This window comes from Dipodomys merriami, unplaced genomic scaffold (assembly GCF_024711535.1).
Source record: "Dipodomys merriami isolate MVZ:Mamm:240054 unplaced genomic scaffold, mDipMer1.0.p SCAF_155, whole genome shotgun sequence".
NCBI classification, from domain to species: Eukaryota; Metazoa; Chordata; class Mammalia; order Rodentia; family Heteromyidae; genus Dipodomys; species Dipodomys merriami.
Genome location: NW_027202882.1, coordinates 1,282,934 through 1,300,059, shown reverse-complemented (window position 1 = coordinate 1,300,059; position 17,126 = coordinate 1,282,934). Strand labels below are relative to the sequence as shown.

At 34.5% G+C, this 17,126-nt stretch overlaps 1 pseudogene; it reads left to right on the top strand.

The window, feature by feature from the left end:
* The first annotated feature begins 7,479 nt into the window (after positions 1 to 7,479).
* Positions 7,480 to 7,576, top strand: LOC138827398 (U6 spliceosomal RNA; annotated as a pseudogene).
* The last annotated feature ends 9,550 nt before the right edge of the window (positions 7,577 to 17,126 follow it).

The window sequence follows — 17,126 nt, the reverse complement described above, 5'->3', positions numbered from 1 at the left end:
ACCAAACAACAAAAATGGAATACACAGTTGGAAGTTTGGGCTAATTTTGTCATTATGATTTGAGAAGTCAAGTTTCCTATTGAATGCAACTCATATATATCCTCACTTGTGTTTTAAATGCTCTCATCATTACAGAACATTCCTAGATGAAAAATAGCTCATGATTCCCATCCAAAAATTTGCAAAAGTAAGTAAGCCTCATTCTGTTGGATTCCAAATTAATGTTGAAGTATTACAAAAGCTTAAATCTGGAGAAATAGCAAAGTTCATCTAATGTAGGACTTTGTAGACCTTGTTAAATTAGAATTTAGATTTAAAATATATTTTTTGGTTTTGTTTGTAATTTCATATTCTATAGTATACTACAAAATTATTTTTAAGTAGAGGGATTAATTGAAAAATTCACAATGATTCTGGCATTCTATTTGTCTAGATATTCTTTCAAGAGAGTTATAATTAGAACATAGTTAATAGATAATTCCCACAGTTCATGTACACTATGTTAATGTGAATAATCTAGACAGAGTTGCCAAAAAATGGATGACATTAATTTATACATTTAGAAAAACCAATTTATTAAGGATTTGGTTTAATATGGTATGAAGAGAGTAATTGTGTGACATCTTCTTTCTTCTACCTATATGTAACACAGGAAGTCATTTCCTTATTTACGGGCCTCTGTATACATGGAGAAAAATGCTAGGTTTGGGGTTTGTTTTCAATTTTGTTTTTGTTTTATTGGTTGATCCTAGAGCTTGAACTCTTGGCCTGGACAGTGTCTCTGAGCGTGTTGATGCTCAAGTCTCGTGCCCTACCACTTCAACCTCAGTGCCACTTGAGTCTGGCTTTTGTGGAGAATTTTTTTGGAGATAAGATTCTAAGAAATCTTCCTGCCTGGGTGGGCTTTGAAACATATTTTTTTATCTTAGCATCCTGAATATCTATGATAGTTAAAAAAGTATAAATATAAAAAATATTTGCAAGTGTTCTGATCTCAAGAATACTAGCGGAGGAAAAATGATGCAGCTCAATGTATTATAGTGTTCTTTTCAGAATAAGGAGGGCGTCACATTAGCAGAGGTGTAGTATTTTTTCAAAATAGAGATAAGGTATTCATGATGTGAATTAAGGAATTTTAAGGTGCCCCTTAAAAGTTGGAAACTGTTGGGCTAGGATGACTTTATGGCATAAATCTTGGGATTGATGGTCATAGAAATAATAGCTTAATCTGATAAACCATAGCTTACTCTTGAAGAATTAATTATTACATATGCTTCATAGTTTTATCCTCTACCAGAATGTGGCTATTTTTCTGTTGACTTCTCAGTCTGTAACACCCCATTGGAAACTACACCTATTGCAGAATTATATAACATGCAAACAGGTACTGTTTGGAATCTCTCAGAAATGTTAAGAATTTAAAAATGAGTAGTTATTAGTCATAGGAATTTTGAAGAACACATATATTCTGTCCTCTTAACAACTTACTTACTATTAAAAGTTATGGGTTTCCATAGCATTAAACAGTTTTCTGTTTTAGAATGAGAAAGTACTAAATTTATTCTTTTTTGAAAATTTTGGCAAGTATATTGTGAAAATATTGTCTAGTTGGATAACATTCAAGTTGATCACCCTCTGATAAATAAGGGGTAATTAATTCAAATTAGATGCCAAATAGTATTGATTTTTAAAATATTACTACATAAAGAATATTATTTCCTGTGCCAATACAGTGAAATTATATTTTATGCAGCTTATTTTTCAATTTTATTATCAAAGTGATGTACAGTGGGGTTACAGTAATTGTAAGGTATTAAATCATAACTTTTCAAATTTGTTAACCTTCTCTCATTTTCTCATAGTTTTCCTTCATCCCTTCATCCCTCACAAGTTGTAATGTACATTTCCAATATATTGTCTTGTGAGTATTGCTATTGCATTGGTTTGCCTTTTGTCCTTTGTCTCACCATTATGCTTTTCCTCTTCCCTTCGCTAATTAAGGTAAATGTTTATACAATACAAAATGATATACCGGAAGGATAAACCATAGGGGGAAAACCCAAAGAAAACAGAAATCACATAGTTCATCAAAAACAACAACCACAAATGAAAAAAATCTGGTTCCATATCTTGGAATTAATTTTGCTTAGCATCAGCTAATATGGTTATATATATGCATAACAAAGCCACTGGAATATAATAGCTGCATGGATAATATATCATGAAAATAACATGTTAACTTTTTGATGGTTATGGTGGAATTAGGATTGGTGAATTCACGGTTCTGATAAAGGATTTTCAAGAGTTTTAAAGTTATGACAGGTAAATTTTAATTGTTCAAAATTTTAACAACTTAGCCTATTACAAAAATTTAAATTGCCTGGAAGAATAGTTTTCATGCAAAGAAATCCAATGAGACTTAGTAGAGAGGGAACAATGTGGATGAAGATGGCTCTTTTTCACACTAAACAAACAAACCTGTAAATCCTGTAGGGTCCCTTGGAATTATCCTTACCCAGGAAATATATTTTCACTGTTTGACACAAGGTTGTATTGGAATTTAAATTCAAAGTTCTTAAAAAATAAGGCATCAAAATTTGTGAATTTACCTTTAATTACCAAAGAGCAATTCTCTGAAAAAGATAATTTGAGTCAAACAATTTAGGGAGAAAGTGCCCTTCACAATGAAAGAAGGTGTTGGGATTACACATTTTTGTTTATAACACTTTCCACAATGTCTTTGGGTGTGAAGCAGTGAAACACAGAAAAAAATCTGATTGGATACTTCAAACCAATGATTTCACATTTCTTTTTTTTTTTTTTTTTTTTTTTTTTTTTTTTTTTTTTTGGTCCAGTCGTGGGGCCTGAACTCTGGGCCTGGGCGCTTTCCCTCAGCTCTTCAGCTCAAGGCTAGCGCTCTACCACTTGAGCCACAGCGCCACTTCTGGCTTTTTTCTTTTTGCTTATGTGGTGCTGAGGAATCGAACCCAGGGCCTCATGCATGCAAGGCAAGCACTCTACCACTGAGCCACCTTCCCAGCCCTGATTTCACATTTCTAAATGGCTCACAAAAGTAATATCCTTATTAATATGAGATAGTGAATACTTCTGTTATTACATATGCCAAAAAGTTCAGAAAAGAATTGAGCAAATGGAAAAGTTAATAAAAAAAGTTTTGTTAGAAGACTTAGCTAAGCATATTGTATTCAGCAGTGAAGGGAGGCCAAAACTTTTTGATATAAATTGTGTTAGTATTTTTACTCCCTAAAGTGAGTTTACAGAGCCTATTTGGCTCACTACAATGCAGAACTGATTGAATGAAGACATGAAAATAAATTCCACGTCCAAATGAGGCAACTTAAAGAGTTTTAAAAGAGAAATAATGAAGATTTAACAGTGGTGGAGCCCATATAGTCCTTCAGCTTCACTAGACATGAAGCCAAGAAGCTGTGATTAATTGGAACTCCGGCAAGAGCTAAAAGGAGGACATAGAAATAGGACATAAAAGCATTGTCCTTTTGTAACAGACACTGTCTTCCAAGGTATGGGTCATTTAACTCTATTGTCCTCCAGACATCTTGGTGAACAAATTCAAGACCAAGAGAAAAATAATCTATTGAAATAATTTTGCCTAGAATAACTTCACTGTTCCTGATATGGTATCTAAGGAGAATCTTAAGAGAGAAGATAAAAGTGCAGTGTTTTTTGTTTCCTATAAGCATCTTGTTAGGAAAATATATTTTTGAGCTTAGACAATTCTGATTGAACCAACAAGTGATGGAGTACTTATTTTTGTGGGCACTTTAGACACAAGAAGTCTTTTAAGGTAAAAGAAAAAAAATAGCTGAATATTTGTGATCACAGCTTCTAGGGCTGTATTCTGGAGACAAAGTTTTACATTAGATTTCTCCTCATTAACATAAATGTTGTTTCATGGCAAACAAATGCAAGAGGGATATTTAATGGACTCATTAAATATCAATGGCCAATTAAACAGCATGAAAGAAGAAAATGGCAAATAATATTTAATGAATTACTTTGCCAGAAGAAAGAAGGAAAAATATAATTCAAAATCAATTGACTTAAAAGTATGAAGAAAGAGTAGTGAAGAGATATTAGAGAAAATATAGAGTATTGTTTTCTCTCCAGCGGAGTAATGGGTTCATGATCTTGTTTCTTCCACACTAACCTCACAAGCTACCAAATGTGTCTCAGAACTGGATTATTCAGTTCAGACAGAAAACTCGTAGAAGAAAGATACTATTTGCAGCAGATGTAGGTGATTTATAACCTTAGACAATCTATTTAATTCTGTTCAAAATTCTCCCCTATCCCAAACTTCTCTCTTTGAACAGTTTTGTTTGCTTTTCCCAAGACTGCCCTTCATTAATTGATTAAAATTTTGAGAGGTCATATTCATACTCTCTGGAGATTGCTGTTTGGTTGTGATTTTTCTGTTTTTTGTTTCTTGTGTTTTTTAACTGAATTTTAAAAGGTTGTGCAATTGTTTTACAATTAAATATATCCATCTAATTGTCCAACGCTCCTAGATCTGAGTCACTCCTTCCATCATTCTCAACCAACCCATTCTCCAAGATTTATTTCCAATTTTCCACTTCCTTTATCATGTGTGTACATTGAATATTCTAGCTGTACTTGCCCCTTGTTCATTTTTCATTCATTCTATGTCTTTACTATAATTCTTCTCTGGTTTCAACTTCCTGATAGTCATTGTGTTAAACTGTCTATTAATACTTTGAATGGTTTATATGCATTCCATGGACTTTCAATCCTGCATATTCTTGCACTGATGTCAGCTTATATTTCCATAATTGATTCATCTGCAGCAACAATTTGCTGGAGACTGGAGAGGTGAAGCACCTAAACAAGACTTTATTCTCATCCATTTGGAAGATTAATCTTTAGACATAAAGAAAGTTAAAAAAATGGCTTAGAATGTATTCCTAACTACGAATTTTTATAAATGGCTTTGTACAATGGTGTGATTCTTTTATTTTACATGGAATAATATTTTCTACTGCCTATAAGTTTTGGAAAAAGAAGAAAATTAAAATTTATTCCAAAAGAGGAATATGATAAAAATAGAAGACAGATATTATGTTTGTCATATCTCTGATGAATACCCATATTCAAGACTTAAAGTCATATTTCTTACTATATTAGACAGAAGGAAAACATAAAATAACATATGATAAGGCAACTATTTGTGACTTTTTAAAGTGTACCTTATTAAATGATGAAATTTATTAGCTCACGTTTGGGTTTGAAATTTAGGAGGCTAACCTATTTAACACATTTCTGGAAGGCCCTTACTGAAAAACACAAATTGTGGGTGGTACTATTTCTACACTTTAATGAATGGTTGAACGTGTTTGGCATTAGTGCTGTGTAAATAATTCAACTCTATTGTAACTTGCTCCCTACACTTAAAAAACTTGTAATGTCACTAAGTATCATCAACTTGTAAAATGTCATTTTGACGAATGTGATTTTAAAAAGTTTATTTGAAAAGGAATACACTTTCAGAAGATTAAATGTAGATTATCATTGGTTTGAGAGTGACATTTTTATACCACAGAACCATGTTGTACTGAAGTCCCAGTGTTTTGAAGCACCCCTTAGTGCTTCAAATATTTTTCTGAATTACATTTGACCTCTAAGTCAAGTTTTCCGGGCTTTGGTAGACCAATTATGGATCTATCCTTCAAGGAACTATTTTTTGGCCCACTTATGTTGGAATAAAATCTTTCATTAATCATAGGGGAGGGGTATTAAAAATAATCTTTTGACACTTTGTGAACTTGTTCACTCATATGGGCTGGTCATCTATAAGTTGCATGTTTTAATTACTGTACTTTCTCTCAAATTTTATTTCATTCTTCATTTTAAGTTGCCTTGCATTCCACAATTGCTTACTGCTAATTCCTGCATCTCAAGGAATTGGGGCCCTGAAATATAGGAAATGAGAAATTGAGATTGGTCTTCAATTACTATGTGCTGACATGTTGCATGGGCCTTGGTGAGAAGTCTTGCCCCTGTTATTTGATGATGCAGATAACTGGGACCTGGGATCCTAGGATCCATGGGGACTGCAGAAGAATAATGTTTTTTTAGACATCTTAGCAAAATTTGGGTATAATCAATAGGAATGCTTCCAAAATATGGAGAAAAACAGTTTGGGACAAGAGAGTTAAAACAATAAACAGAGCAGCAGAGTAAAATGCATTATAGATTAGAGGAAAACATTGTTTTTTTTTTTATCATGTGGATTCAGAAGACCAAGAAAAGTTAAAATGTATCACAAGTTTATACTAAAGACATTGCATTGATACTTTTTATATTCTAATATATATTTTAAACCTAATTATTTATATTCCAATTCTATTTACTAGAATAAATAAATATCAATTTATTTGCCAAAATATCAACTAATTCTAGTAAGTTTTACTGTGTGAAATATAAAATCAGCACATATAAATATAAAATACATAATTATATATAATATAATTAAAAGGCACAGGTTTGCATTGTTCTGTTGTAGTTACTGTATCAAAGGCAACTCTGTTTTAAAGTATTATTCCATTATTTCTACCTTAGTGTTTGATAAAGTTAGACCTAAAGCTTTATCGTTTGTAGATTTACAGCATGGAGGCAAGAGGAAACACTGTGATTAAAAGAGTATCAATTTAATGCCTAATAACAAGGAGAAACATATGGACTTCTCTTGCAACTATGAAAATATTTGGTGATAAAAAGGCAGTAGTGTAAGTTCCTGCCTGGTTGGATGGTAGACAGGCCAGGACATTAAGTAATCATGCATATGAACAATTTTTTCACCTTCTTGGCTTTAGCTACTTTTGAAATGGAAGGTATATTAAACAATTATATTTTGATAAAATACCTTCTAGTCTGAACAGTTCTGTTTGAACTGTTCATCTCTCTATGATCCCTTGTAACCAAGATTAGTTTTGTTCTAGTAAGACAATCTATGCTGTCAGGGTATGATTTTCTGGTTGGTCTGTTCCCACATGGAAGAAGGGTAAAGGCTCAGGTAGACATTTGTGCCAGTAACACCTCATTTGAGAAAATATCAGCTGAAGAAGTTTAGAAGTAGCTCTTAAGCAACGCTTACTTTGAATCCATTAGGTCCACATAGCTAACACAGTTGGATAAATAAGTACTTGAAAAAGCCATCACCTTTGGACCTATCTATAAATAATTGAGAGTATGATCAAATTCCAAATAAAAAGACTTAAGATAGTCATTGACAAAAAATTTGCAAATGTGAGCAATCGATTGATCAATATAATTTTTTCTACTATTCACAGAATTTTAGGGAAATAATATCGATAGCATTGTTAGGAACATTACTGTTTCCTTGTTACAAGTAGGCACCCAAGCCTATATAGGCTTGTATAAAGATTGCATCATTAACTACTTAAATTTAGAGGATACTACATGCTTCAGCAGCATGAATACTCAAATTACAATGCAGAGATTAACATGGCACTTGCACAAGGATAATATGAAAATTTGAGAAGTATTCCATATGTTTCATTCTTCAGATGCAAGAAATGAAAAACAGTTATTAAAAAGTTGATTATAAAATTACAACTGTAACAATACACGTAATTCATATAATTAAATTTAGGTTGACATCAGTGTATTAAATATTCACCTCAGAAAGGCGTTTACAAAGCATAAACTTTACAAAACTTTTCAAACTAGACAACATTGTCATTTTATCCCAAAGAAAAATAATATTAAGACCTAGAAAAAAAGGAATCAAACTGTTTCTATATGGAATGCAATCACAAAGGACACATTAATGAACCTAAATATTATAAAATAATGTAGAATTCAAGGTATATCTAGGAGAAAATAAAATAAATTATGAACATTATGCAAACATAGAATATAGAATATTTTAAAATATACTTTTTCAGACAAGCACCAGAAATATTTTAGTTTCTGTACTACTCATTTCAACAGGTAAGTTAAAATTGTTTCTGATTAAAAAATCAAAACTCTGAAGAAATCATTATACATGTATACAAAAACTATTAAATACATTTTGACATCCAATGCAGGCAATTCACTTGGAAGAATTCCGCAGAATCCATGAATTTTTACAGTAAAATATTGGTGTTGCCGGCACATGTGGCTTATGCCTATAATGCTAGCTACACAAGAGGCTGAGATCTGAGGATCATGGTTCCAAGGCAGCCTGGGAAGGAAAGTCTGTGGTACTTTTATCTCCAATAAACCACTAGAAAACTGGAAGTGGAGCTGAGGCTCAAGTAGTAGAGCGCTCACCTTGAGCTGAAGAGCACAGAGATAGCTCCCAGGCCCAGAGTTCAAGCCCCATGACAGACCAAAATAAAATATATTGCTCTTATTTGGATTGTGAAAATATTTTGTAGGGACATAAAAGATCGACTTGCATTTTTGAAATTTAAGAAACTTAACCCGACCATTAGGACATAGGTGAACAATTTGTACAGCCTTCCACAACTTCATAGAGGTAGTGATACATACTTATCCTTTTGGCAATATCAAATGCAATTTTTTCTATGTTGTTCTCCAGGCCTGGTTTTATATAATGGTTCAACAGAAGGAGATTCAGCGTATCTTTGCTAGCTCAATTCTCACCAGCAATATGTAAGGGGGACAAGAGGCCTTTAGTTGGGCATTGGTATCTGCATCATGATGAAGTAATAAATTAGTCATTCTGGTATTATTCCACGTATATGCACTGTGCAGGGGTGTCCAGTCATCTACAGTTATTACATGTGCCGCTTGAGACACCAACTCACTGACAATGTCTAATTGTCCACTGTACGCTTCTTAATGAAGAGGGGTATACTCATCGTCATCCCTACTATTCACATGAGTGGCCTTGTGGGAAAGAAGTATCCGCACTGTAGTAAGCCGAATATTTTTGGCAGCCCAATGAAGAAATTTGCTTGGATCCTTCTCCATTTTTTTTCTTGCAATTGATATCATTCCTTATTTTTTCATCTTGTTCTTCATATTCCTAAGAATTGCCTAACCAGAAACTTTGAGTGCCAGTGGGAATGAGGTGTCCATGTATTTTCCTAATAGTTCACATTGGTTGAACTGGTCAGAAATATCTGGTGAATTTTCTGCAACTGTTTATTCACCATGATTTATATTCTCTTTTTCCAATTTTACTATTCGAAATTATTCTAACTGGATAGTAGGGAATTGATGGAGAGCAGAGGAAAGATATTCCTCCATATTCAAATGTACACACTGAAAATGAGGACCAGTGATGTCTCCATGTGCAGCTTATTCTAGGCATGAGAAACTAGGAAATAATGCCTTCCATATAAATGATTTGGGAAATGGCAGGCAAAAAGTGAAATGATACAACCAAAAATATAAAAGCAAAATAAATTAGGATAATTATGGAGCAATCGTGTTATATATGAGAACCATGAAAGGGAGAGAGAAAGAAAGAGAAAGATGTGTAATGACGTAGCTAGCCACATAATCCATGCCTCTGATCAATTTGTAGAGCAAACAAAATTTTATTTTTTAAAAGAGATGGAAATCGAATTTATGTATTTACTTGAAGTTAGTAAATACATTTTTAGTAGCCTACATAAAGAGACATAATTTTACCAAACTACAGACAGTAAAATAAATCCTTGATAGTTCTAGTAACAGATCTGACTGAAATCAGTTGAATCATACTTTTCTTGTACAATGAAGGAATAAGAGGGTAGTAAAGCAGCTAGAGAAGGCAGGGAGATTGTATCTGTGACAAAACTTTGTGGAAATTGGTATTGAGGATTTCTTACTGGTGATCCACTTGCACTGGAAGCATGATTCTGAAGTATTGCTTGCCGATTCTGAACTATTGATTTGATTATTATATTCTCCAAGAAGAAAATGAGAATTGATAATGAAGGACTACTAATACATTTTGACCTTCTCACTAAGCACTTTCAATCATCAAAATCACATGAAGACAATAGACAGGCCTACTTTTTAGATGAAAGCAAGTGTCTTATAAAAACAAGGAATGTATGTAGTCATGAAAAGGACTTCTATTTTACCAATGCCGCATACATTTTTCTAATGTTGGGTACCAATAAATAATGGATCTATTAGAAAGCTCTTAAGGCTCCTATGTTCAATAGTGAGTTCTCTTACACTATAATATGGTATTTTTTGTGTATGGTCTTAAGAATAATTTACATTACTAACTTGAATTTCTGACAGGACAGTATCATCACTGTACATCTTGCTTCTATACTCTCAGCTTTAAATTACTATTTAAGTATGTGCATTAGATAACTATAGAGGAAAAAGTAGAAGCCACACTGATGGCTTATGTCTTTAGTAGTAGTTAATCAGAAAGATGAAATCTGAGGATTGTGGTTTGAAAGCAGACCAAGAAAAAAAAAATGTCCATTAGATACTGATTTGAACGTAACCAGCAAAAGCTAGAAATGGAGCTGTGGTACAAGCAGTAAAATGCTAGCCTTGAGAAAACTGAAATAAAAAATAAATTCTGGGACAAAGCCAGGCCCTGAGTTAAAGCCCTAGTATTAGCACCAAACGAATTAATAAGGTAATCAATTAATTAAAAATAAATTAAGTGGTCACATTTGGAGAGGCATGTAAAATGTAACAAGGGTGGTGATGGTTCATGTATTATTTTGTAATAAGGCATATTATCATTTGTCCTAATCACTAATATATTATTTGAACTTTTTTGTACAATAAACCCTGAATTTAGCATGCATGTATATGTGTGTGTACATGTGCAAACATGTGTATACATGTATATGTGTGCGTGTGCTGTTGCAATGTTGCTTGCCAATCTGGACAGGGTGAGGCTGAACAGAGCTAACTGTGTTGCAATGTTTTATTTATCAATGTTCTGTCATGTCATTTCAGTGGAACCACACTTCTGTACATATTATTTGTCTACTAAAAAAGTCATCATAATCAAAGCATTTACAGCATTAAGTTAGATAAAGAGACCGCTTTCAGCTCTTATTGTATGTGAGGTAAGAAGATACAGACATAATTATGTAGTAAGTTATTGCTGTAAGATGATTGTCAGTACAAAATTTGACCTCTTAAATTGGTTATACTTTTAAGATACACTCATGGAGTGATTTGGACAGACTTGACCAAACAGGTATTACTCTCTGGTTATTCCTGTGAAACACAAGTTGGATAAACTCTTTCCGGATTTCGGTAGAAAATCACTTTCTTTGCAAGACCATATCTATTCGCACTAAGAGTTAATCAAACCCATATTAAGTTTGAATATCCCATCTTATTGACAAAATAAGTATTGTCGATATGCTTGTTAGATATTCCTTCCAAAAACGAACAAACAAAATGCATGTGTAATGTCCAGATTGTGTATGCATTTGAAGGTGTTTTGTACATGCACAGGGATCTTTACCAATGGCTCTTTTGTGGGAGTAACTACGGCAACTTTAACAAATAAGGCTTTTTGAATATCTTTTCCAATATACATAACATCCCAGAGGAAGTCTTGCAATTTCTGAAAGTCCTTTGAATATTTTAGTATTATTTCAGTTCATTGACTATAGAGCTAAAATTTCTGAAATAAATATTGTTAAGATCTGAAAATGTAAGTGGGCATATAGGCTTTTTTATGCATCATTTTATGAAAGCCCAGTTTTTATGAAAGTAAATGGAATAGAATAAAGAATGTAAGTGAATTGGGTAAGCTAATTATTAGTATAACTTTGTTTTCTATTAACAGTCCATTGAATGTACATGATGCTGTTAAATTATTTCCTTTGTGTCTCTGTACTTCAGTTAGTTTTAGAATCTTTATAGTTTTGAGTGAATGTTTTGTATAAATAACGATATTTTTAAATGATTAGAATTAACCTTGTGTTTTGTGTCCTACTCCCAAGAAAATGAGTTATTTTTAAATGTTAAGAGTTTATCATTTTCATTATTATCATAGGGAATCATTATCATTATCATTATCATTAAAAATGCAGTAGTATTGATGTCTTTTTAAAACAATTGTATTCACAAGTTGGAGAGTCTTTAATTCATACTTAGGTTTTGGTGCCTATGATTTTTAACCTCTCATTCCTAACATTAATATATCAGACTGCATTTTTGTGTATACAAAAGGTAAAATATTTATCTGGGGTGAAAAGTGATTTTTATATCAGTCTTTAATAACATTATATAGTAGTACATTTCTCTCAAAATTTTGGGTATAAAAAGCAATCAAAATACTTCTAATGGTAAACAATTTAGGTGAGCTACAATGTGGAAACGATTGCTCCAAAAGACCTGCAGTCTGTTTCCGTCAGGAATTGGGCAGGTCATTCTTTCAGTAAGACTGTGTTAACCAGAGATGGGGTCCCCAGGCAGTGCAGTGTTGAGTGAAGGCATAAAATATGATTTCTAGTATTTTGAGCTAGAAATCAAGAATGTTATAGTTTAGCAGTTCCTTTCACCAGGGAGGTATAAATTGATTATGAACTTGGAGTTTTCATATTACAGTTACTTATTTTCTTTTTTTGTTGTTGTTGGTCATGGGGCTTGACCTCTGGGCTTGGGTGTTGTCCCTGGTCTCTAACACTTGGACCACAGTGCCACTTCCAGTTTGCTAGTGGTTTATTAGAGATAAGAGTCTCACAGTCTGTCCTGCCCGAGCTTGCTCTGAACCACAATCAGCAGATCTCAGCCTCCTGAGTAGCTAGTATTACAGGTGTGATATACTGGTGTCCGGCTTAGTTACTTATTTTCTAACAAAGATAAAGTGAAATATTATTAGAGTGTGCACAATAATTTTGGGAAATTTTCCTAGAATTAGTAGACTGAGTGCTGGTATTCAGTTATAAAATAGAATGAGGTTATTTGATATGGTGGGAACTGACCGCAGCCTAACACTTAACGTGTGTACAATGTTGTACTAGTAATTCCAACTCTGAAGACTTACATATCATCATCTTAGAATTAAAAATAGAAGTAGTTCTACTTTATGGGATTATTGTGAGGATTAAATTAGATACCAAAGGTAAAGTACTTGGAAAAACAATCATAGTTTGATATTTTCTACTTGTTATTTTATCATGTGATATATTGAAATATTTGTACTATGATTTTTATATTGCGTCGATTTAGGATAGGCAATGTGATGTATTGATATACACTGCGTTGTTCACTTTTCTGTTATTATGAAGATAATACCTGCAAAGAAAATTTCTGAGAAGGAAATTATCATATTGACTCATGGATTAAGATCAGATGTCTCCATTGTTTTTCATTATATTTTTAGTAAATAATTGTACGAAGGGTTTTCCATTCAAAGAATCAGTTTTTAAGTATGATGGATTTTTACATAAATTTCTCACATCCTTCCAAACCTCACCCCACTTTCATTTTTTCCTAGTTTCATACTATCTGCATTGAATATTATGGCTTCACTCTCTACCGTAAGTCTCTTTAATCCTTCCCTTTGACTTCCCCTCACATTTTCCAAGTGATAGTTTCCTGGTATTCATTTTGTTGGATTAAAAGTTCAATTTTATAAGAAATTACTCCTCTGCAAATAGCATGCTTTGATTAATACTGTTGTTTAACTTGCATAAAATTCTGGCTTCCAAATACGCGTCCTTTGTGTGCCTGGCTCTGACGTCGTTTACTTAACATAGTTTTAGATCTATCCATTTGTTTGCAAATGCTGTACCGGTCTTTATAATGGATGGGTGCAATCCAGTTGTGTATATGTGCAACACTTTCTCCAACCATCCCTCTGCTAAAGGGCGTCTGGGCTGATTCCATAAGTTCTCTATGGTGAATAGTGCAGTAGAGAACATGATTGTGAGATTGATTTTACTGTAACCTTTGGGAAGAATTCACCACTATTTTTCTAGGAGCAACCCTCTAGCCAATTTTCCAGAATAAGCACATCCCTTCCTTCATCTCCATCACAAGGTTTTTTAAGTTGTCAAAAACACACTACCCCCTACAGGTCTGAATCAGCTAAAACCACACTGTGCCCATATTCTTTGTTGTTGTTTTCTGTCCGGTCAAGGGGCCTGAACTCTGGGCCTGGGCGCTGGCCCTCAGCTTTTCTGCTCAAGGCTAGCAATCTACCATTGGAGCCACAGCGCCACTTCCAGCTTTCTTCTTTTTGCTTATGTGGTGCTGAGGAATCAACCCAGGGCCTCATGCATGCAAGGCAAGAGCTCTATCACTGAGCCACTTTCCTAGCCCCGATGTGCCCATATTCTTTTAATACATTTTTCATAATTTTACACATAATTTAGTGAGAATCATCTATGTACTTTCCTACTGTGGTAATGAGGGATATGACAATAGAGTAAAAGTAAGAGATATGGAATTTAATTAGCTACTATCATATTTAAAATAATTTTCAGCTCTCATAGCATCACTTACTATTATTTTAATCTTTATTTGATTACTTCACCTATCCCCTAAGTTATAGCATGATTTAACTACAAAGGCAAAAATGTGTGGTTTGACTTTAACACTCATGTGTGAGGATGCACAATATGGGCAAATAAAGGGATTGGAATTAATAGCCATTATCCATTTTGTTAAATGGTTTTCTCAAACTGATTCTCACAATTCATATTTCATTCAACAAGAAACGTGACTATTCCCTATGCTTTGCTCCTCATTAAACTTGTTTCCATGTTATTTTGTAATGAAGGATGATTTCGTAATTCGACTGTACATACAAAAATACATTAAAATATTTCTATATGTATGCATTGATATAAATATACACACATATATTATAAAAGTTATAATGATAAATTTTAACTTCTGTAACTGTACAATTTACTAAATTATTAAAAACATGGACGGCTCAGGCCTGGAATCCTGGTTACTCAGGAGGCTGAGATCTGACGATCTTGGTTTGAAGCCATCCTGGGCAGGAAAGTCCATGAGCCTCTTATCTCCAAACAACCAACAGAAAATCAGAATTGGAACTGTGGCTCAAAGTAGTAGAGTGATAGCCTTGAGAGAAAAGACTCAGAGATATCACCCAGGCTCTTAGTTCAAGAACTAAAATCTACCCCAAAAAAGTATTTAATTTACACCTGTGTAAGTAGAGTATTTCTTTCACCCAATTGCACATCCATGCTCATTGCAAGGTAACTCTGTTGTATCTGGAGTAACACATAATATTATCACATAAGTAGAAAGCATTGCAACATGGGTAAACTCTATCTGTCTCATGGATTTTTCTCCACTCAATATTCAAATCTTGCAATTATTCCAATTATTTAAAGTCATAGCTTTTTTTCTTTAATACCCATAATATTAGAATTTCAATTGAGTGTCTTGTGTCTTCTCAATGGATGTTCTTACCACTTTGGCATGCCCCCAGCCCTAAATTATCCTGATTAACTTTCAGATTGAATCTCGCTTCCTACTTGTGTATGATCGTGGGGTCAGTCTATTTCGTGTTATTCTTCCTGGAATTTAGAATAACAGGTTCCTGGCATTGTGTACAGATCTTTCAGTCCAGTCTGAGCTTAACCACTATCCTCACCACAGTAGGCTCCCATGTAGTCAGGATTTTCATAAGCTTATCATAGTTATTTTTTTTTTGAGTCCAGTCGTGGGGCCTGAACTCTGGGCCTGGGCGCTGTCCCTCAGCTCTTCAGCTCAAGGCTACCACTCTACCACTTGAGCCATAGCGCCACTTCCGGCTTTTTTCTTTTTGCTTATGTGGTGCTGAGGAATCGAACCCAGGACCTCATGCATGCAAGGCAACCGCTCTACCACTGAGCCATCTTCCCAGCCCCTATCATATCTATTTTTAAAAACCTTCGAATTTCCTGCAGGTTATTGAGTACTGAGTTAATTTGGGTTTGCTTGGGTTGTTTTGTTTCTTTTGAATGTATGTGTTGAGTTGTTCCTCATTTTTCCTTTTGTTTCTTTCACTGAAGTTCTTACCTATAGTGCTGAGAAACCAAATCTTCTTTCTCAAGATAGTCAAGGTAAAAAATATTTATTCCAAAACAAATCCAGTAACATTTAAACACCTTCAGGAATTTCGAGAAGATGGCAGAGGAGAACATGGTGGCTAAACAAGCTCTCGCAGAGAAAGCAGTTCTAATGTTCCAGTGAACAGTCCTAGGCACACCAAGTGTGCATCACAGTACAGAGAGTTTGGCCAGAGAGGGAAAATCCAGGTAAGGAGACAGATGTGAGCATTTTCGAGCAGCCATGGCTGCGGCGGCTGTTGTGGTGTCCATAGCCACCATACCTACAACCCAGATAGTTTGGGACAAATGTGCCAGATGCAGCAAGTGAGCAGATTTTACTCAACACCAACAAGAACTGACAAATAGCAGATATCTTCATCCTGCAGATAGCAGAACATAGGCTACCCAGGAACCCACACTCCCGCTTGAGTACAAAACTGACATTCTCACTGCTTCTCAAAGGAAGCAGAGGAGGGAAGGCCACTCCTCCACCAACAGCGGAGATATCCATCTTTGATACAAAGTCCTGGCTAAGCAGCTAGCTCCAACTCAGTCCTTTGATGAAAACAAAAAAGTCATTTAGCGAGTCACAAGTACCTACCCTGACCTGCCATTCTGAACTCCACAACCAGGCAGAGAAAGCTACACCCCCGAAGGAGTAGCTTTCTTCACTGGGTAAAAAGAGCCAGAGGCTGCTCCTCTCTACAGCAGCCCTGACAATCAATTGAAACTCAGTAAACATAAACCCTGAGAATGGCTCCAGACTGGGCTCTGTGAATGTCTCAGAAGCTAGCCCCTCAGGGAAAGCTACTGTTTTCTGAAAGGCCTCAACTTTTCCCAGAACCCAGCCTTTTCACAACAACTCCAAACTAGAGGAAACAGCCATCTACCTCTTTTGTGATACTCAAAGCAGATCTCCCTCCCACTGAACTAGCCTGGGAGGAAGATCACAAACTTCTGGGTAAACCAACAGAATTTTTCTGCCTGCCCAAACAAACTGACTTAAAAAAAACCAATCAAGCCACAGAAAACGAAACACCACAAGCAAACCAGAGACTCCACCAAAAGACTGGTTACTGACACAAGGGAGATACA